The sequence below is a fragment of the Rhinatrema bivittatum genome, chromosome 5, assembly GCF_901001135.1.
Source record: "Rhinatrema bivittatum chromosome 5, aRhiBiv1.1, whole genome shotgun sequence".
NCBI lineage: Eukaryota > Metazoa > Chordata > Amphibia > Gymnophiona > Rhinatrematidae > Rhinatrema > Rhinatrema bivittatum.
The window spans coordinates 96602579-96625431 of NC_042619.1; the positions used below are offsets into that span (position 1 = coordinate 96602579).

The 22853-nt window shown below is 42.0% G+C and overlaps 1 protein-coding gene across 2 annotated transcripts in view; it reads right to left on the minus strand.

Moving 5' to 3' along the window:
* Positions 1-22853, minus strand: part of UBL3 (ubiquitin like 3) — a 258473-nt gene that overhangs the window by 104748 nt on the left and 130872 nt on the right. The gene's annotated exons all lie outside the window — the stretch shown is intronic.

Sequence of the window (22853 nt, forward strand, 5' to 3'; positions counted from 1 at the left end):
AATAGCTTTATATTATCATTTAATCACATTTTTCAAAGTCCAGACATTTTTCATGCTAATTCTGAAAAAACAAAGTAAAATATTGCTAGACAAGGCTGGGCCTTGTTAATAAATGAACACACTTCGCCCATATTTTTTTCTATCAGTCAATATTACCTCCCTTCATTCAATATCTGCCACCCTTTATTTTTGCTCCTTAATTTATAAATATTTGCAGAGTTGAAGGAAAGGGGGATGGGCTGTTCTATAGGTGCTAAAGGAGACTTAGTTTTTGGGTACTTGCCAGGTTCTTATGGCCTGGATTGGCCACTGTTGGAAACAGGATGCTGGGCTTGATGGACCCTTGGTCTGACCCAGTATGGCATTTTCTTATGTTCTTAAGGAAGCAGCCACCTCCCCCCAGCCAATGCTTACTCAGTTAGAAGCAAGTCCATATAACAAGGCAGTGTGTACTGGTTTCCCAGCAAAATAATTAACTATTCTACCTTCATTTCTTTATGGGTTAAATGAAAGCATGCAGAAGATGCATTTGAACATGTACTAGCAGTAGTTGTATTATTAACTAAAATGTTTTATAAGAAATTCAAAGAGCAAACAATCTCTAGCTGAGAGGAGGAATTAGTGCAGCTTTTTTTTTTTTTACATGAGCAGGGCATACAAAACAGAAAATCATACTCTCCAACCATAAATGAATGAAATTAAAGTTCTTGGACTAAATGTTTTTCTATCTTACATCTACCTTGTTCAATAATTTAGTCGTGTACCATAAATGTGTTCTGAAGCTGCTTCTTTCAGCTTTAGTTGCTTAAATGTGGTGTTTTGTATTAAGTTGGTTGCGGGGGTTTGTTTGGGCATACCCTATTATCTGACTTGTTTTTATATTTTTACTTTCTGCATGGCATATGTTTTACTGTATTGGTGTTTATATCTTTTCTCATGTTTTCTGTTTCTACCTGCCAAAGGCATCTTGTAGACATGATTGTGTGAGCTGTACACTAAGTATACAAATAAACACACGCATGGTTTTATTGCATGTGTTTTTGAATTTTCTCAGTGTGTAGAACTTGACTGCATTTGTGGCTGCTGTGGTTATGTTACACATAAAGTGGTGCTGTGTTACTAGTATTGTTACATTATGTTGTGTGTGCTGGGTTGCAAAATTGCTGTACACTGTATATTTGCATTTTGTAAAGCAGTTGAACTAGAGAAATGTACATAAGAACATAAGAAATTGCCATGCTGGGTCAGACCAAGGGTCCATCAAGCCCAGCATCCTGTTTCCAACAGAGGCCAAACCAGGCCACAAGAACCTGGAAGTACCCAAACACCATTTCCAAAGGATTTTCTAGAATTCCTGTTGAAGGAGCAAGTGAGGCTGTAGAATACAACTATAGAAACAGCCCTTGATAAGGTGTCCTTAGTCAAACAATCAATTCTTGTGTATGTACAAATCCCCATGGTTTCATAATGGCCTTAAAATATAAAAAAGAGAGAGAATCATCAGCTTGAATAAAAGTGGAAAAATCTTAAATATCCTGTCAATTTACAGCTTGACAAAGCTAATATTTTTTTTAAGTCAGCTAAAAGAAGGTTAAGAAGAATTTTCTTACAGAAAATCTTAGGAAGGCAGAAAAAACCCCCAACACAAACAGCTTTTCAAAATCAATACAGATTTAATAGAAAGGGTTGAACAAGGACAAATACGTGGGATCTTTAACAGCAGAAACATTTGCAGATCCTGGACAACAAAAGATAGTTGAGTTTCCTCAAGAATTTGTAGAACATTCTCCCCCCACTGAATTCTGACATTCATAATATAGGGTGGGAGAGATCAGTGCAGGCAGGCATGGGCTATTGGCAGTCACGGCTGGGCAGAGGTGGCAGCAGGAGAGTGAGGAGTGTTGAGGCCAGGTCAGATGTGAGTGTAGGCAGCAGCAATCACAACAGAAGCGAACAGTATGGCCTTGGAGTGTTAAAAGAGGTTTTGCCACAGCTCAGAAGAGGTGTGTGAATGAGAGAGACCCAGGCTTCTGCTGCGCACAGTTATTAGGGAGGAAAGCATAGTCGGGACTGGGGGTTGAGACTCCATGAGACATGGTCACGGCTCTGTCTCCGTTCTGAGGAAGGCAACAGGCAAGGCTCAAGGCTGAATCATTGAGAGACTTATAGTGCTGCAAACTGAAGCACAAGAGCAGTATGGGTGGTACAGGAGAGGTAATTCCAAGTGGTAGCTGGCTTGCACATGCAGCATGCTTTCCCCAAATCAGCCAACCTATCAGCAAGCAAGCTATAGGCTGAGATAGTCACAGGTAAGGAGGAGTGGATGTGGGTTTGGATTAAGAGGATTAGAAAGTTGCAGACTGCAGCCTGCAGTCAGATCGGGTCTCTGAGGTTTTAAATCTAACAGTAATCCTTAAGGAGAAGAGGACAGATAAGAGGGTAAGGAGGAGGCAACAGGACAGATGACACAGAGCAAAAATCGTTCTGTTCTTAAGAAGGAGCATATAATCATTACCCCTCCCTAAGGCAGCTTAGCCTGGGAGAGAAAAGAAGAGGTAGGGTTTGTCAGCCTCTTAGCTCCTGGGAGAGTCCTGGACTGGTCTGGCAGGACTCAAGGAAAGGAAATGGACAGGTAAGATTAAATTTCTCCTTCCTTATCCTGCTAGAATAGTCCAGACAATGGGAATTACCCATGCTGAACTAGTCTGAGTGGGAAGAAGACAGGGCTGCTTTAAGAATGCTCGCTCCAAACACAGCATTTTCCTTGGCTTCCATGTCCAACAGCCACTTTAGAAACATCCTCTGGGGCCACTGCAAAGGATTCATCCCACAATGACACCTGTATCCTCTTGGAACAAGCATGAAGCATGTATGGTGCCTGTCAGCCCTTCAGCAAGTACGCCAAAGCAATCGCTTCCTTAATCCATCACGCCAAAGTAGATTTAACTGCTTTACCCTTAGAAAGCCACGAAGCAGCAGCTGTTTGTTTTACGATAACTGTGTATGCTCTATTGTATCCCATCCCAGGCTGTTTTTGAAGGGGCACGTAATAAATACTTTTAAATAAATAAATGAAATAAATGACTAGTCTTGTCTGTTTTCTGAAATTATTTGTCACCTTTAAAATACCTGAGAAACATACAAGAGATATCTGATGGAGGCTATCTTTACTGCAACATTTGATCCGCTGAAAAGTTGAAAGTGAGCTAGCCGATGCAAATGAAAGAGTGTTTTCATAAACTGCATGTTCTTAAAAGAATAAGACCACTCTTTCACTTTCATGAATACAGAACGGTTCTGCAAGCAATAATCTTCTCTAAGATAGATTACTGCAACTCTATCTTATTAGGTCTCCCCTCGTCTCACACCAAACCTCTCCAGATGGTCCAAAACACGGCAGCCAGAATATTGACAAACACGAGGAGAAAAGACCACATTTCCCCCATTCTCAAAGACCTACACTGGCTGCCAATTCACTACAGAATCATTCATAAGTCGATCACCATTATATACAAATCCATACATCAACTTGCTCCACTCCACCTACAAATCCCATTCAGAAAACATACTTCCATCAGACCCATCAGAGAAGCCTACAGAGATTCACTTCATGTTCCACACACCAAAACCTCTCAACATATAACATTCAGAGACTGGGCCCTCTCTACCGCTGGACCATCGTTATGGAACTCCATTCCTCCAGATCTTCGACAGGAACCGTGTCTTCAAACGTTCAGAAAGAGGCTTAAGACGTGGTTGTTTAAGCAAGCCTTTCCAGACCCCACCTGACCATTAATTCACCACCATCTACAGTCAGACACTCTCTGAACACTGCAAAAAATTGCTCGTTCCGTTAAATTCCTCTTGCCTTTCCTTTTCCTCCCAGTTTAGAACACCCCTGTTTTATTGTAACTTCAGTTTTCCTTTCACTTGTTACTGTTTGAGTTTCTTTGCATTTTCACCCCCTGTTAAATGTAAACCAGCATGGTGTGATCCTTATCTCAAATGCCGGTATAGAAAAGCACTAAATAAATAAATAAATATTGCCTTAGATAAAAAGAACAGGATCAGCAAAAGGTAACTGATTCAGCAAGGAAAAGCAGGTAAAGGATCCCTGCAAGATAGAGCCTGCATCTCTGAAATACATCTGCCAGAACAGACAGCTACCAGAAAAGCTATTTTCAAGGAGAGATCCTTTAGAGAAGCCTGTTTCACTGGTTCAAAGGGAGAACTCGCTAGAGCCCTAAGTACCAAATTAATATTCCATTGAGAAACCAACGACCTGAAAGGAAATACACTTATCTCACTGGAGGAGGCGATCTACTTCTGGAAAAGTACTCTTGCGGGTCATGGCCGATACCAAGGTGTCCACCTGGGAACCCGAAGGAGACTAGGCTTGTCTTCCTCATGTGGAGCTTGTTCATGACTTTACTCCCCAAACCCTCCTTGAGGAGATTCCCATTCTGACAGCACCATACATTTCAAAGCCTTATGGAAGGGGAATGCTACCAAGTTCCCTACAGGATCAGGTCTCTTTCCACAGACTCCATTATCTTGGGATTTTACATCCTGAGTGAGAAGACCATTTTAGAAATGAAGGCAAACAGCTCTTTCTTACAGTAAAGTCTAACAACCAAGGAGCTGTCCAGTACAGTACCTGAATCAGTCTTAATCTAGGTCAGACCCCCTAAGGGATGCCAGGGAGATAGGAGTAACTGGCCAGCCCAAGCTCCTGGAAGCCCTTCTTAGGTGCGGAATCCTGGCTATCAACAGATATGGTACCAGAAATCAAAGGAAGAGAACTTCAACCAGGCCTTTGAATAGCGAGGAAAGCCTTGTTCATAATAGCCACAAATCCATGGGAAAAGAGACAGAGGAGAGGGCCAACTGCTTTCCAAAGATTTTTCTTATCACCATCACCTTCAGGTGAGGGGGCTGAGGGTCCCTGGCTCCTGGAAGAAGTAGTCTCGGAGGGAAGGCCCGAAGAGGCCTGAAAACAAGACAACTGTAACCCAGAAGACTCCTCAGCCCCTACTGTATGGTCCTCTGCCACTCCCACTCTCAGCTTGCTTGAGAGGAGTAGAAGAATTAGGAGGCAAAAGGCCCAAGATCTTAGCCTCCCCAATAGGAGGACCCACATCATCTTCACATGGGGGGCAAAATGACCAAGCCACGCTGCACTAGTGCCAGGTCCCACGTGCTGTGCATCTGCGACTGCAATTTATCCCGTGGTCCCAAGACTGTAGGATGCAAGGGAGGCCACTACAAATAGAAAGTGGATCTTTGAGGAAAATCCCCATACCCCAAGGATGGCACCAAGATAAGCAGGAGGATCACCAACCCATCAGCAGCTTCCCAAAACAGCATTAACCCCCTCCAGAAGTGGCCGGCACTATGGTCATGGAGGTTCTCTTCTCTCCGTTGAATAGCTCCTTGCCCCTGGTTTTGCTGCTTGTTTGCTTTAAACAAGCTTTACGCAGGCCTTCTGCACAGGCAGAGGGGAGGGGGAGGGTATAGAGGAGGAGGAGAGAAAAGGCTTCAACTATTAGAGGCTCCTGCCACTATGGAATCTCCCTCCCTTCTAGGGCTTGACCAGGCCAAGGGCCTGGGAGCTGCCTGCAAGAGATGATTAACCAGGACTACTAGGAAACCTGGGATCAGCCCAGAGCCCAACTCCACTAAGGAAAAATTAGCTCTGGAAGCTACCGCTGCTCCAACAAGGAGAATCAGCTCAAGAGAACTGCTGCCCAAGGAGCAGAAATGCCTGCTTAACTAAGCCAAGGCCTGAAGCCACGCTCTAAAAGCCCAGAACTCTGATGCACCTGATGGTCTAGTGGGGGGCTCAGGAGCTACTCCTCCACTCCCAGACCAGTCGCCACCATTTTGAAAAATGGCATTGGCCCCCCCTTTGCCTCTATCACGCCAGTAGCCTCTATCATAGATAGGGGCAAAGGGTCGGATGGATCCATTTTGGAAAATTTTGCCAGCCAGGTCCAGGAGCAGAGAGAGTTGCGCCCGGACTCCCACTAGGCAGTTTTTGGTTAGTGGAGTCATGAGGGTAGGCGGTGGCGGGCTATTTAACAAAGGGGAGGGGCTGAGGGGGCAGGGCCTGTGACCAGGGTTTTATTTTTTAAAATATTACTTTTTCTGGGGAAACAGCCACTTCCAGGAACAGCAAGAAGAGGTGGTACAGGAGGTCTTACTCTGGTTTTTCTGTCATTTCATTTGGGAAATTATTTGCTTTTTTTTTTTTTTTTAGTTTCTTTTCCTTTTCTATTTTTGTTAGATATCAGGAAATAGCTCGAAGTATTTTCCAAAACAAATAAACAAAAAAAAACAAAACTAAAAACAAATAAAGGAAACTAAACTAAAAAAAAAACTATAAACGTCCCAGCCAAAACAGAAAAATACATGAAAAATTTTGCTCTGCAAATCCCTAATGTATGATTCAGGAAGAACAAAACTGGATTTTCAGACAGCACTGTAGAACTTGATTTTCATGCACTATTTTAGGTTTCTATTGCTTAGAATTGCAAACTGACATTGAGGAAGTATATATAGAAAGTATATATATATATAAAAAAAGAAGATCATTCTTCACTGGGATAATGTGACATTTTACGAAAGTAATGCTTTACTAATATATACAGCACTGCTGCAATTTTATATTTCTGTTCTTCGGAATTTTATATACCACAACCTAGTCCCAACATTATGGTTTGTGCTACATAAATTCTTCTGGATTATTTAGTTACAACTTAAAGTTATAATTATTAATACCACATGCAACTGGATGCTGGAGAGGAAGAGGACAAGATATATCATAATGTTAACAGTAGTTTCAACTAAAAATGTTCTGCATGTTGAAATTTGAACTTTATCCTGCTATCACTGTCACTTGTTTAAAGCATTAGAATGCTACTGAAATCCTCAACTACCTAATTAATGTCCCAAAGGTGCACACACAAGATAAATTTACAAGCACAAATTAAAACTGTGCAATGGAAAAATAAAGATAGGTAAGCATCAAATCAAAATGCTGTGTAAACCAAGACTAACATTTAAAGATTAGCGATTATATCATTCTTACTTCATTTCTGATTACAGATCACATCTTCTCTTACCATTAACGGATTTGCTTCAGAATGAAACAGGTTATACCTTGTTTGTGGAGTTCATATTCAACTTCAGTTGAGAACTCTAATTTCAATATCATTTTTAGATTTTATTCAGTTCTTATAAGGATCTTGTGTGATGTTTGGCTTAATTAGTAACAGTTCCTTCTAAGATGTCCTCATCATGCCCATTCTGGTCTGTTGCATTAAGATACCTGAACTACCTTTACTCTAGAAAGGCGCATATCTTATGTCAAAAAAGATGAAAATAAATGGTTAAGCTCCAGGACAGCAATGTTATCTCAAGAGAATAAATACTTTGTTGCTGTGTTAGTGATCTCAAACAATCTTCACCCCAAACCATAGGCATTTACTGAGTCATATCATTGAGACAAAAACCTTAATTTTAAGATATTTATATCTGCCTCTGATGTCAGGTCCATATAGTTCAAAAACCAATGTAGAAGCAGCTACTGCTCCTGCCAATTTTTAAAATAAAATAAAAAAACCTTCAAAAACCAACATACTCAAGTCAATGATAGTTCATCTCTTTGAAAATAAAGAGGCGTGGAATGGAGCAGCAGGCTACGCACCCAGGGAAGCCAGGATTCAAATCCAACTGCTGTTCCTTATGACCTTGTGCAAGCCACGTTATCCTCCATGCCTCAGGTGCAAAACTTAGATTGTGAGACTTCTGGGGACAGGAAAATACCTACACTACCTGAATGTAATCCTCTTTGAAGTGGCTGAAAACTGGACTATAAATCTAAATCAATAAATATAATCCACCTTGAGTTTTACATGGGAAAGCCAGACTATAAGTAAAAAATAGAATATGTTCTATGTGCTAAAACAGTGAAATCACTGCCTTGCTTTCTCTTGAGTTAAGTCATGCTTGACTTGATAAATTATACATAATTTTCAGTTTTGGTAGAAAAATTTGCATATGGATATGACTACTAATCAATGGCAGGACAGCTTTCAAAAAGCTCAATGTCAGCCAATGGCAGGACAGGTTTACAAGTGCTTGATAATATCAACATGTGCTCTAACTTGCTTGAAGGTGAAATTGGTCTTTACCTGCTAATTTCCTTTCATTCAATCCAGCTAGACCACTCCTGAATAAATCTGGATTAGCAATCAACTGCTGAATGAAAGTCTCTACCAGCACAGCTCTCCTGGTGTCACAGGACTAGAGTCTCTTGTGTCAAGGCATCCTGAGCTTTCTTCACTCTGATCAATCTTGCCAAGTGAAATGTCAAATGCACTTGAAGGGTCATTTGGGTCCTATTCTGGTTCCCCAATTGCTGCATCCTTTGGGACTTCCAAATAGCAGCAGCTCAACTTAGGCCCAGAACCTTAGCTCAATGAGTCATTCAAACTAATGCTGCTGTTTCAGCAGTGTCACATCTTCAGTGAAGTGGGCCAATCTGCATCATACAACTGGAACAGATGTACCATATGTATGTGTGTGTGTGTGTGTGTGTGTGTGTGGGTGTGTGCGCGAGTGTGTATGTGAGAGAGAGAGAGAGAGAGAGGGAGAGAGAGAACTAGCAGGAATACAGGTCCTGCACATCACAGAAGAAGTGAAAAATAATGGAAATTGGATGTTTTTCCTTCCCAAAACATCACTGGTCTGATGAACCAGCAGGTGGCACTCTATCCTTCCACACAGACTGATAGGTTACAGAATGGTATTTTTCTTGTAAGAACATAAATCTCTTTTTTCTGTCTTAATATTATTAGATCATAACAGTCACTCACTGTAGTCTAAAAACTCATCTCTTCAATCTTCAGGCAGCTGTCATAATAATCTTGCTTAATTTTTAATTGCCTTTCTTAAGGCTTGATTCAGTCCTTATCTATTTGTAGCTCCATTTATTGGTGGAGGAGGTGATCCCCAAAAATCTTTCCTAGGTAAAATCCTTTCCTTATTTATTCAATTTCTTGATATGTAATTTATTTTTAATTTCTCAGTCTATTCAAATGGATTTTTGAAATTTCAGCTTAGGTACTGTCTCACCATCTTAATCTCAATTATGCAAAACAGAATTTGTGTTTTTCTCTCCTGCTGAGCCAACTCCTTCTCTGCTTCCAGATTCATTCACCAAAAATCAGGTCATCATTTAGAAGCTACTTTGGATTTCCACCAGCTTTCTGTGACCACACTGGCTTGTGCAGATTTTAAGCAAGAATTCCAATATTCAGAAACCTCGCCTGAAATCTGTAAACTCCTCATTCAGACACTGGTCATCCCAAATATAGACTACATGTACTTGATTCTTTCTAGCCTTCATGATTTTTCCGTCAAAACATGTCCGCTACTCCACAATTCTGCTGTAGGTATAAGCTCCTTCACATTCACATGATCCAACTCTTGAAAAAATAAAAATTACAAAGTCAGTCCTGGCTTTTTGGGAAAGCAATGCATTGTTTTCAATATTTTAGTATACAAATCAGCAAAGATCACAGCCCCAGCATACCTTAAGTGAAAGAAAATAGATACATTCCATCCATTCTTTCAAGTAACAGAACAAGTTAGCTACTGTTCCAAAAATTCCATAAGCACTATCAAGATACAAAGCATTTTGTCTACCGATCTCTACTCCACTGAGCATTCCTCCCCTCCCCCAATAGTTGGTCATCTCCCACTCGTCAGCATCTACTCTCTGAGCCTGTCTTAAAGCCAGAATTACTTGTCCCTAGGATATGAGACATTTGTCTGTACTGGGTTTTTGGTGCATACAAATATATCCCATGCATCTTTGCTGTGGATATCCTGAAAATGCAATTGGTTCTGGGGTAACCAGGAGAGATTTGGAAAGTCTTGGTCTAGAGCAGTGATGAACTCCAGTCCTCGAGTGCCACTAACCGGCCAGATTTTCAGGATATCCACAATGAATATACATGAGAAAGATCTGCATGCACTGCCTCCGTTGTATGCAAATCTATCTCAAGCATATTCATTGTTGATAGCCTGAAAACCTGGCCTGTTTGTGGCACTTGAGGACTGGAGTTTGCCATCAATGGTCTAGAGCAGAGCTTTCCAAAGTGTGTGTCACGACACTTTGGTGTGTCGCCTGAGGTGTGCCGGTGTGTCGCGCAAGCCCGGTGCACGTGACACACCGGCAAGTAGGAGCCAATGCAGCCGCCGGTGGAGCTCATCCCACTGGCGGCTGAGCAGTAAAGAATCGCTGTGCTGTGTGCCGCGGACACACAGCAGGAAGATCGGCATGGCCGTGGTGAGTTCACGTCACCACGGCCCGAAGAAAAAGGGCACGTCTAAACGTGCAGGTGCTCCGCCTCCTTCCTGCCCATGCGGCCCCGGAAGAAAAATGTTGCCGGAGCCACACGGGCAGAAAGGGGGAGGAACGTCAGCCGCGTGCAGAAGAGGAGCAGCAGCGTTGTTGCAGCGGGTAAGAAGAGGAGGAGGCCGGATGCAGGGTCCCCACCGCGGATCGGCCCGAGAAGATCAGGGCCGCTGCAGAGCCCATCCTGCAGCGACCCGTGAAGAGGAGGCCCAGAGGTAAGAGAGAGGCTGAGGGCCCGTAGAGTGCGTGTGTGAGGTGAGTTGAGCGATTGTGTGCGTCTGTGAGCTGAGTTGAGCGATTGTGTGCGTCTGTGAGCTGAGTTGAGCGATTGTGTGCGACTGTGAGCTGAGTTGAGCGATTGTGTGCGTCTGTGAGCTGAGTTGAGAGACTGTGTGCGTCTGAGCTGAGTTGAGAGATTGTGTGCGTCTGAGCTGAGTTGAGAGATTGTGTGCGTCTGTGAGCTGAGTTGAGAGATTGTGTGCGTGAATGAGGTGAGTTGAGAGATTGTGTGCGTGAATGAGGTGAGTTGAGAGATTGTGTGTGGGAGTGAGGGCCTGAATGTTTGCAGAGACAGCATGTGAGAGAGTCTGTGTGTGTGTGAGAGAGACAGCATGTGACAGTGAGAGTCTGTGCTTGAGCAAGACAGCATGTGGGAGTGAGAGCCTGGGTGTGTGAGAGTCAGACAGCATGTGCAAGAGAGAGACTGTATGAATGATTGTATGAGAGAGAGCCTGTGAGTGTGTGAGAGAGAGAAAGCATGTGAGAATGAGAACCTGACTGAATGTTTGAGGGAAGAAGATAGATGGAGAGAAAAGAAATAGAAAAAAAGACAATATGAAAGGAATTGGCAAAAAAATAAGAAAGGGGAGGTGGAACAAAAAAGCCTGTGACCAACCGATTAGAAAACTAAGATCAGACAGCAAAGGTAAAAAAAAAAAGAAATAAATTACTTTTTACTGATTGGCACATGTAATCTTTGGTAATGTGCAAGAGTAGCACTTTCTCTATGCTGATTTCACAATGTACGAGATCAACATGGAGGAAGTGGAAACCCACGGGGCCTGCACAGAGGCGGCAGCAGAATGGGCTTCAGTGCCAATAGCAGCAATCAGCGCCTCCCCAATAGCCATGCGGCAGCAGTGACAGTGGCAGCAGAGGAATGAGAGAGGCTCCGAGGTTGCTGGCAAAAGAAAGAGAGGGGGTTTGCCTTTAGTGTGTGCCTGCCTGAGGGTGTGTCTGTGTATGAGAATGTATGGGTGTCTTCCTGGGGTTTGTATGTGTGAGAATAGGTGCCGGCCTGTGTGTGGTGTATGTGTGTGTGAGAATGAATTGGTGCCTGCCTGGGGGTCTGTGTGTGTGTGTGAGAATGAATGTGTGCATGCCTGAGGGAGTGGTGTGAAATTGAATGGAAGCCTGCCTGGGGGTCAGTTTCAGTGTGTGAGAATGACTGGGAGCTTGCCTGGGTGTGTGTGTGTTTGTGTGTATGTGAGGGAGCCAGACAGAGTATGTATGAGAAAATCCAGGGGAGTAAGAGTTTGTGTGGGGGTGTGTGTGTGGAGGGAGAGAGAGTGTCTTAGAGCTTGAGAGTGTGTCAGTGTCTGTGAGAGCGAGAGGTTATGGTGGGTATAAGAGCATGAATGTGTATGTATGTGACAGTATATGTGTGAGAGAGAATGGAAATGTGAGTATGTGTGAGAGAGAGAGGATAACCTCCTAATCCTTGACAATATCAGGGTGACTGGAAATCAAGAGCTCTCACGTATGGACAGCAGGGGCTTTTTAAAATCCTTATTAGTTTTAATTATTGGGTGTTATTTGATATATGTGCTGTTTTGAAATATTTTATTGGTGTTTAGGAAATTGTAAAAAAATGTATATGATTTTAATGAATAGAAATTCTATTTATCAGTAGTTTTAAAATATTCTTTTATTAGTATGGTTTACTATTATAACTGATGCTTTATGTTTCTTGATTTTATTTGTTTTATGAGGAATGGTGGTTCTGTTTTTCCATTATTAATACACAGAGTCTGGCTTCTTGGGGTTTCCATTTCAGGTTTTGTCTAATTTGTGCTCCTTTATTTTGTATTCTGTATTTGGTGAGGGTCTGTCTCTGCTCTGTGTGTGTGACCATGATGAGAAATTCACTAGCATAGGGATCTATAGCAATCGGGTTTGTTTTGTTTCCTCAGTAGGTGGTGTATTGATATTCTAGGACCCAGTATAATATTTACCCTTGCTTTTTCACAGGTAGGGTTATTGTTGTTTGAGTCCTTGGTGTTATTACTGTTATGTTATGATGGGATTGCAGTATAGATTTTGAGTGTCTTTTTTTTTTTGGCGAGGTTTTATTTTCGTTCACAATGTGCCTGGCAGTGGAAGGTGTTTGTGCTGCTGTTACTGTGAGGTGACACCAAAATTTGAAAACATCTTTAGTATGATGAGCTGTAAGGGAAACATTCAAGCTCCATTGTTTGGGGGAATTTCAGTGGATGCACAGAGTTACAGAACTGGAGGTGCAGGATTTATATTGACATTCTGTCCCTTCCTATAAATTCCAGACTTCCCTCTCATAGCCATATAGAATTAGTTGAATGAGGCTATCAAATAATTTTATAGTGTGAAACTGGCCAGCTTTTTAAAATTACGCAGAAGACCCTTTGGACTTTCTTATTAACACCAAATATTCAAAAGCTGTGCTCATCCCATCAAGCTCATATATCTCATTAAAGAGGTAAATTGAATAACACAATAACTTTGTTTTATTATTGTTACTCATAAATTATAACAATAACATTATTCTTGGAATATTATATATTTTTAATATAAATGAAAGATTTTCACAAGATAGGTTGTGTCGTGAAACATTTTATTATGTATATATTTAAGGAAACATACATAAATTGTCGAAATACATTTTGTTCGTTTAACTTTTACCCTCTGGTTTGCTAGTAGACTGAATTACTGTGTCCCGAAATTATGTTTGTCTAAAAAGTGTGTCACCAACATGAAAAGTTTGGAAAGCTCTGGTCTAGAGGAAGTTTACGGTATAAAAGACATTTTTAAATAAATAAATATACTGTTCTGTGGCTCTCAGGGGGTGCTGTGGTTGTAGCAAAAGTCCCATTTCAGTGCCCAAAAGTGAACGGTACTACCACAGGGCACCCAACTGCGGCTGGCACCATACAGTAAACCTGAACACGAGTTCTGTGTTGTGGCCTAAGCCACAAGGCTGATCTCAGCAAAGCAATCTAATTCCATTTCAGCATGTTTTTGAACAAGTTTTCTAGAAAAGGCCAAGTTCACAGGGTATAAAAGCTGGATAAAATGTTTTGGCACATATATTTTGCCTGAAGAATAAACTAACATTTTATAAGATTTTCAACTCAAAAAACCCCAAGTTGCTGATGATGCCAAATATTGTTAGGGTATAATGAACAAGTCAAAAAAGCTTGCTTTATTTTATTTTTTGAACTCTTGGTTATAAACATTTAATATTCCTTTTGCTAGGATAATCTTAAGGTGGATTACAATCAAAACAAAATTCCAATTATTTATTTATTTATTATTTTTATATACCGACATTCGATCTCAATTGAGATATCACACCGGTTTACATTCAGGTACTGTAGGTATTTTTCTATCCCAGAGGGCTTACAATCTAAGTTTGTACCTGAGGCAATGGAGGGTAAAGTGACTTGCCTAAGGTCACAAGGAGCGACAGCAGGACTCTAACCCTGGTCTCCTGGTTCATAGTCCACTGCTCTAACCACTAGGCTATAAAGATATAAGGTATTCACATAGGCGCCTAAGATGTAACAGAGCTAGGCTTCTGGTCTACTTGAAAGATAGGGAGTAAGGGTAAGACAGAGATGGGTGCCAATGAAAAGCATAGGTCATATCAAATGTAGAACAGACAATTACATTTGGGTTACAATTTACAATCAGAAGACTATAAAGATATGAGGTATTCACATAGGCGCCTAAGATGTAACAGAGCTAGGCCTCTGGTCTACTTGAAAGATAGGGAGTAAGGGTAAGACAGAGATTGGTGCCAATGAAAAGCATAGGTCATATCAAATGTAGAACAGACTTGTCTTTGAATAATAAAGTTTTAGGGGTTGTAGAAGTCAGATGACAGAGAGATCTGGAAATCACATTTAGAGAAGAAGCAATTGTTTTGGATTTCATGAGAAGGCTTGGGTGAATAGCCAAGCCTTGGCTCGCTTGCTGAAAAGTAAGGTAATCTTGCCTAGAGGCGGAGGGATAGCAGGAATTTGTACCAAAGTTTTGGGGCATAGGATCTGAATGTATTAAGTCTTGTACATGTTAATCTAGCAGATGCCAAAGGAAGAGGGGAGGATAGGAGTTCTCTTGTGGGAGTGTAAGAGAACAGAAGATGGGCAAGATACTCAAGGGCCATTTTGTTCATGCATTTGAAAACTAGCAGAGAGTTTTGAATTGTCAGGGATGCTCAAATGGTCCTTGGGGCCCCCTTAGCCAGACAGGTTTTCAGGATATCTCTAATGAATATGCATGAGATTTGTTTGCATGTACTACCTCCTATGTATACAAATAGTTCTCATGCATATTCATTAGGGATATCCTGAAATCCTGGCTGGCTGGGGGGGGGGGGGGGGGGGATGAGGGATCCGAGGACTGGTATGATGATCCCTGCTATAGTCAACTGGGAGCCAATGGTGTTTCTTTAGGATTGACCTTATGTGGTTTGTTGCTTTGGCTCCCACCATAATTCTAGCCACTGTACAACAGATGTCAAATAAATGATGTACTCCTTTATGTAGTGCCTTCCTTTATTTTTTATATAAAATGTCATTCTTACTTTTAAAGGCTACAATATTCACCACAATGTTTTTGGACAATGTATTCTCTGGTTTATTATGGAGGCAATGAATGAATGCTGGGAATGTCTAAAAATGCATCCAAAAATGAATTATGAAACCAACATTAAGCACTAGAGTTGTAGGTTTTCTTCTTTTAACCTTAGATTTTGTCTTTATTTGATGTGCAGGTATTTTAAGAATTCTGTGACATAAGTCACCTTGAGGCTTCTGAAAGGTTGCATGTCGCTCCTGAGCTAGCAGAGGAGGCTCATCACTGTTAGGGCCTGATTCAGCAAGGCATTTTACCAGAGACACAGAATGGGAGAAATGCCTTAGTGAAATCAGGCCCTTAGCTAGCTAGAAAAAAGTAAAACACCAATAAAGCAGGATTTTAAAAAGAAGCTTACCTTTCAATTTTGAATTCTTTTAAAACCAATCGATTATGAATTATTTTTTAATTCATATTTTGGGACCTTCATTTTCAGTTTTTATGTTATTTATTCCTGGAATTTATCAGTGTTTACTATAATGAACAAAAATGGGAGACAAATCAGTGGGAAAAAAATGAACTTTTTTCTTTTCACTAAAGTTCTGTTTTTTGTTTGATATAATGAGCACTGATAAATTTCTAGGTAAAATAAAATAAAAACTGAAAAAGAAGGTCCCTAATGATATTGAATAACCTCTTTTGCTAAAAGGTGTATGGTATTAATAGCCCTTGGAGCACCAGCAAACTTGCCCTTCTCTTCTTGTTTGCCATCTAGCTCCTCAGTCCCTCATCAGGACCTCTGATTGTAGGAAAGATGCTGGTATTCCCTATGGTTATAAGAAAATTACTGATTCTGCTGTGCTAAGGCGGGAAGTAATCACAAAGGACCTGGCTGCCTGCTTGCTGGCAGCTGTCTCCTAAAATGTGATGAAAGGTAGAGTACCATTAAGAAACTGGCCTCTCCTCTTACTTGAAATTAAACATTGTGGCACTCTTTGCAGAAGTATATAAAAAAAACTCAAAAAACAACTTGGAGAATAAAAAGTGAAAAAAAAAAAATCAGAGATACAAACTTTCTATTTTTCCTGTTTAAACTTTTTTTTCTTATTTGTTCTGTTTATGCACAATGGGGCCGATGCAATAAATCTGTGTGGAAAATGGGCGCTCACTGTTGAATGCTTGCTTTTCTAATGCATGCCCAGCCACCTCTCCTGGGCGCACGATCGAATATTTAAATGAAGGGTTGCGCTGCCAAGGAGGCGCTAGGGACAAATGTGCACCCCTAGCACCTCCTTGGCAGCAGGTGTCCGGGAGAGATGGCTGTCAGCAGGTTAGGAAACGGATACTCAATTTTATGAGTGTCCCCTTTTCCTAATCTGTGCACAGCCACGGGTTAGGAAAATGGATGCTCGTTAATTGAGCGTCCCTTTTCCTAACCTGATTTCTGGTCCTTTTGGTTCCTCTGACTTAATATTGCCATGATATTAAATTGGAGGAAGTACAGAAAAGCAATATTTTCTGCTTTTCTGCACACTTTTTGGGCTGCTCAGAAATTAATGCCTGCTCTGGGTAGGCGTTAATTTCTGAGGGTAAAAATGTGTGCGCTGGACTCACATTTTTTCTTTAAATTGGGGGACATTAGCTAATAGCCTCATCAACATACGTTTGCATGTGATGAGCGCTTTTAGTTTCGCAGGGGGTTGGATGAGCGTTTTGGACGTACTAATCCTCTTATAGAATAATAGGTTGTGGATGCGCATCTAAACCAATGGTTAAACAGTGCGCTTGGCTGAGTGCACTGTATTGCATCGGCCCCAATGTTAGCTTTAAGTGAGAAATTAATTTGCTAGTATTGCTGTGTAATGGATAGTAAAGGCAGAAGAATGCACATGTGGGGACGTTTATGGATTTCATCACTTGCCTTTCCAAACCCCAGCTCAAGGCAATTTACAATTCAGATACAGTAGGTAAGCTCCTGCCCCCAGAGGGTTTACAATTTAATGGACTTCTTTACTAAAGGGTTTTTTTTCCCCATTTTGTGACTGAGGAAAAATGCTTATAGTCAATAGGGCCTTAAGTTTATATATGAGACCATGGAGGGCAAAGAGATTAGCCCAAGGACAAAAGGAGCACCCATGGAATCAGCAAGATGTGAACCCAGGCCTCCCTGGTTCTCAGCCTCCTGCTTTACCTCGTAGGTCACTGCTCTTGAACAAGTCTACTTCACAGATTATGTTTTGTAGCACTGTGGTTGAAAGGTGTTTCTAGGTAAAGACACAGTATTTTATTTGGGGGGCGGGAGAGCAGAGGGGGAGGTTATTTTCACACATCTGGATCAAATTGTGTGAAATCAGTTTAAAGCCATCTTTGATGGGCAGAGGGGGTTAGAATTGAAAGGGCATTTGCAATGAAGCTTTTGTGCTGAAGTGGAAATTTAGCAAATTTAAACAGATCCCAAAATTTTTTTTTTCAGGAAAAATCTGTTTATTGAATAAAAGGATACAAAACTAGTTATCAAGCCAAAAATATTTTTAAAAAATTTCCCAACCTTTTCATGCCAGCTTTTCACTTTACTTTTTTCCTTTTTAATTTTCTCTTCTTTGGAGAGAAAAGCATGAATGACAAGATGAACCAACTCCTGCCTTTATGTTTCTTTGTTCTACTCTCCAGAAGCCCCTTCTTGCTTTCACACGCGATCCTGTTCACGCCCTCCTCTCCTGTCCCACTTCCCTCCCTGTTTGCATGTTCCTCCCCGCTCCTCTTTTCTAGTGCCTCTGCTAAACTGTCTTCCCTTTCAGGCTTAGCTGTTTCAGACAGGAAGGGATTTCCCGGCTTTCTCCCTTCAAATTCCTCTGCAGCCAGGAAAACTGCACCGCCCTGACATTTTTAAGACCGTCTGCTCGCTTCCTCCCAGGAAATGCAGCTGGTGGTGGTGCTGGCAGAAAAGAACAGTGGCACGGCAACTCAGCAGCGCAATATAAATACTATGCACATTCATCACATGTCAACATTTAAGGGAAATATAACTTTGGGTTGAACCTGGCACGGAGACGCTTAGAGAGTCTGTTTTCAGTAACAAAACTAGCAAAAAAGATACATGTTTAGATACCATAGTAGTCAGTGGTAATGATATCAAAGGCATCTTTTGTTGTAACCTTAGTTTAATTTAATTTTATTTCTGGGAAGACAATAGTGTTTAATCTTTTCAAAAATCCCGTCTACGCAGAGACTTAAAAAACTCTGAAGCCTAGCTCTACCGATCCTTATCAGAACCTCAAACAGGCGTGTCAAATAAACAGAGAGTCAGCAAAGCCTGGCCCATAAGAGGCACACACTATTTACACCAGAAAATAGGAAACTAGAAATAACAATGGGTTAGGACAAGAGAGACTAGAACAGTGTTTCCCATCCTTTTCTAGACCAAAGCACATCTATACTAACAAAACGTGTGCGCGGCACACCACCCTCCACTGCTGCTGCTCTCAGCACTAAGTCACATCTAATGCTCAGTATATGATCTGCCTGTCTCGTTAAGCCTAGGGGTGAAACAGAGGTTGGAAGGACTAGAAGGAGGAAGACTCAGAAGGAGGACGTGTGCCGAACAAACGGGGCTCTGCTATCCATACTCTGCTTATTAATTCCCATACTCCAGGGCTCATGCTGTAGCTAGGAAGGAGAGGCATATGTGACTATACATCTTCTAAGAAGAGAGTTTCTACATGTTTAAGAACCATTGCTGGGGTTTCTTGTTGCAGGTGCTGGTCTGGATCTGAGAATCAGGCAGTGGTGACTTTTCCGTGCCACACCTGATCAGGTCTGAAGGCACACTGGTCGGGAAACAACTAACTACAACAGTGATGGCTAACTTTTTGAGCTCAGTGTGTCAAAATTAATAAAAAACCCGAGCATAACTTGGGCGGTGTGTCACTTCTAGAAAAATCCATAATTTTGTGATATTTGTAGCTCTAATTAATAACAAAGTTATAATTTTAATATATGTACTGTATTTATTAATAAAGCAAAAACAAATAATTCTTTACCTTACCTGCTTAGTGACTTTTTTGTTGCTGAATTTCATACACTTCAAGCCCAAGCAAGTGTTACAAACTTCATCTGTCAGTCTGTTTCTTTTATTGACTTCCATTCATTTTCACACCACTCCCTTCCCATCCCCCAGGCATGCACACATTCATTCTCACACCCACAGACCCCCAGGCAGGCACCCATGCATTCACACACATACACCCCCAGGCAGAGTCCCATTCATACACATGCACACACTAAAGGCAGATTCCCCTCTCTTTCTTTTGCCAGCAACCTCAGAGCCTCTCTCATTCCTCTGCTGCCACTGTCACTGCTGCCACATGGCTATTCGGGAGGTGCCAATTCCTGCTACTGACACTGAAGTCCATTCTGCTGCCGCCTCTGTGCAGGCCCCGTGGGCTTCCACTTTCTCCATGCTGATCTTGTACATTGTGAGATCCGTAGAGAAAGTGCTATTCTTGCACATTCCCAAAGATTACATGTGCCAATCACTAAAAAGTAATCTATATTTTTTTTTGCCTTTGCTGTCTGATCTTAGTTTTCTAATTGGTTGGTCACAGGCTTTTTTTTTCCACCTTCCCTTTCTTATTTTTTTTGCCAGTTCCTTTTATATTGTCTTTTTTTCTGTTTCTTTTCTCTCCATCTTCTTCCCTCAGGGGAAGAAGATGGAGAGAATGAGTCAGGTTCTCATTCTCACATGCATTTCTTTCTCTCACACACACACAGGCTCTCATTGTCACATGCTCTCTCATACACACAATTTCTCACTGGCACATGCTGTCTGACTTACACACCCAGGCTCTCTCTCACTCACACATGCTCAAGCACAGGCTCTCACTCTCACATGCTCTCTCTCATACAATCATTCATACACACAGTCTCTCACTGGCACATGCTGTCTGACTCTCACACACACAGGCTCTCTCTCACTCCCACCTGCTGTCTTGCTCAAGCACAGGCTCTCACTGTCACATGCTGTCTCTCATACAATCATTCATACACACAGTCTCTCACTGGCACATGCTGTCTGACTCACACACAGGCTCTCTCTCTCTCACACATGCTGTCTTGCTCAAGCACATGCTGTCTCTGCAAACATTCAGGTCCTCACTCTCAAACACAATCTCTCAACTCATCTCATACACGCATACACACACACCCTCTAGAGACCCTCAGCCTCTCTCTCACCTCTGGGCCTCCTCTTCACGGGTCGCCACAGGATGGGCCCTGCAGCGGCCCTGATCTTCCCGGGCCGCGGTGGCCCTGCTACCGGGCCTCTTCCTCTTCTCAGACTTGGAATTCGCGGCGGCCCGTAAGCACAAGTGCTGCTCCTCTTCTGCATGCGGTGATGCTTCTTCTCCTTCTTGCCTACGCGACTCTGGCAACATTTTCTTCCGGGGCCGCAAAGGCAGGAAGGAGGAGGAGCATCAGCGCGTTTAAATGCGATCTGTTTCTTCTGGCCGTGGTGACGTGAACCTCACCACGGCCCTGCCTATCGCTGCGCCGAATGAGCCTCCCTGCGCCCGGGGGCATTGGGGAGGGGGGTGGAGGGGTCCGGAGGGTGGGGGGATACTAAAAAACAAATTTTAAAGGGTCGGCACAGCTGAAAAAAAAAAGGCTCGGCGCAGCCGATAAAAAAAATTACCGATAGTCCATGAAACGCTGCGCGTGTCAGCAAAAACGTCTCGGCGTGTCACCTCTGACACGCGTATCATAGGTTAGCCATCACTGAACTACAAGATAGAAAGCAAAATGGTAAAGAACTATATGTTTCTTCGGCTCCTTTCCTCGGACATGTTATGTCTGCTTTGTAGGGAGGTAAATGCCAGGCGATAAAGGTAAACCTGGGAAGATGCTAAAGATGCAGCAGAACTCAGTTACTTGTGGTTTTATTGCGCACCTACTGAGAAAGTAACACGTTTCTTGTAAACAAAACAGTTTCCACAACCATAAAAGGCTTCCTATTTTCCATACTGTCTCCCCTAAATTAAACATTAGGAGTGAATTTTCAAAGACTTGCATGCATAAGTGCCATCTTCTTGCATACTTGCCATTTTAAAAACCTGAAACATATGCGCCTGTTTTTGCTTTTGTGTGCAAATACAAAAAAGGGGCAGTCCAGGGGAGTTCCAGGGCAGGGCCAACATTTACGTGCCTACGTTGCTATTTTTAAAGACACTACTGCATGGATATTTGGCAGGCTTAACTCACATACATTTTCACCTGCTAATTATCTTGAATAAGTGATATTAAACTTGCTTATTGTGTCCTTCTGGCTAGGTGGGAGATCTGAGACACTTGGGGGGGGGAGTTAGGCTGAAGAACCAGGAAAGACTCGATGACCTGGAAAAGGCCTGGGGAAACTGGTGGAGTAATCGGGGAAACTGGTAATTTCACTTAAGTGTGCATGTTTTAAAATACAAAAATTTCCGCGAGCAAGTACTACTTTTTTTTCGCATGTAAAATATACAAGTGTATATTTTTAAGACAGGTAGAAAAAGAACGCGCTTTCAATGCATTACATATATTCGTGCGCAAACATATATACAGACATATGCTGTGGGGTAAAACAAAAAAAAAACAAAAAACTTACATGAGCTCAGCGCTTACCAGCCGAGTACAGAGACAGTCTCTGGCTGCGTGAGGAGAGGGCATCTGCCGTCACTGCCGCGCTCGGCCTCCTACACCCTCTGTCTTCAAGCTGTACAATCAGCTAAGTCCACATCAGAACTCCAGCTACCGGACCAAGGCACACCTCTGAGGGACCATGGAAATCACCTCAGAAATTCTCAACTGGGGGAGGGACCTTTAGGTATCATTACAGGAGAGCAGGGCTTTTCTTTGTTCAATTTAAAATTCTCCTTCCAAAATCTGAAGCAATCTCCATAGGGAGATGCACGTCCACCATCTGCTGGAGTCGGAGAATACTGGCAGGCTGGGGTCCCTGCTGGTAGGGGAGCAGAACCCACTGGTCCTGAGTCCATCTGTCTACACACTAGGAAAATGCGTATTTTATACTACACGCGGGTTATAAAATACTATGGTAAAACTTCATGTGCCCATATATGCACATATATGCTATAGCACGCAGTTGTTTGAAAATGATCATCTCTGCTTATCACTTTACTAATGTGAATTTAAAATGTACAAATTGAATACATATTGAAAATCAAAGGCTACAAGACCTTCAGTTCCACTGAGTAGAGATATGAACAGTTAAGAGCACTAAAAAAACAAAACAAAACAAAAGAAACAGGGTGTTAGGGGTTATATTGATCCTTTCTGGAAGCTATGTGGTCTTCTCTAAACATAGGCCTGGATTTATCAAAATGCACTAAATACCGCATGCGATAGAAAAAGGGGCATGTTTTATGGTAATAGGCAGTTTATCGCAATTTGCGCTAATACCAATGCAAAGAGCTAAGTTACCGCAAATTGTGATAACTTTTTGCACTTTAAAATAAGTGCCAGAATGTGGTATTTCCTACATACAACCACTGGGGGGGGGAGAGAGGGGGAGAAGGAGAGAGAGAGAGAGGGAGTGAGAGAG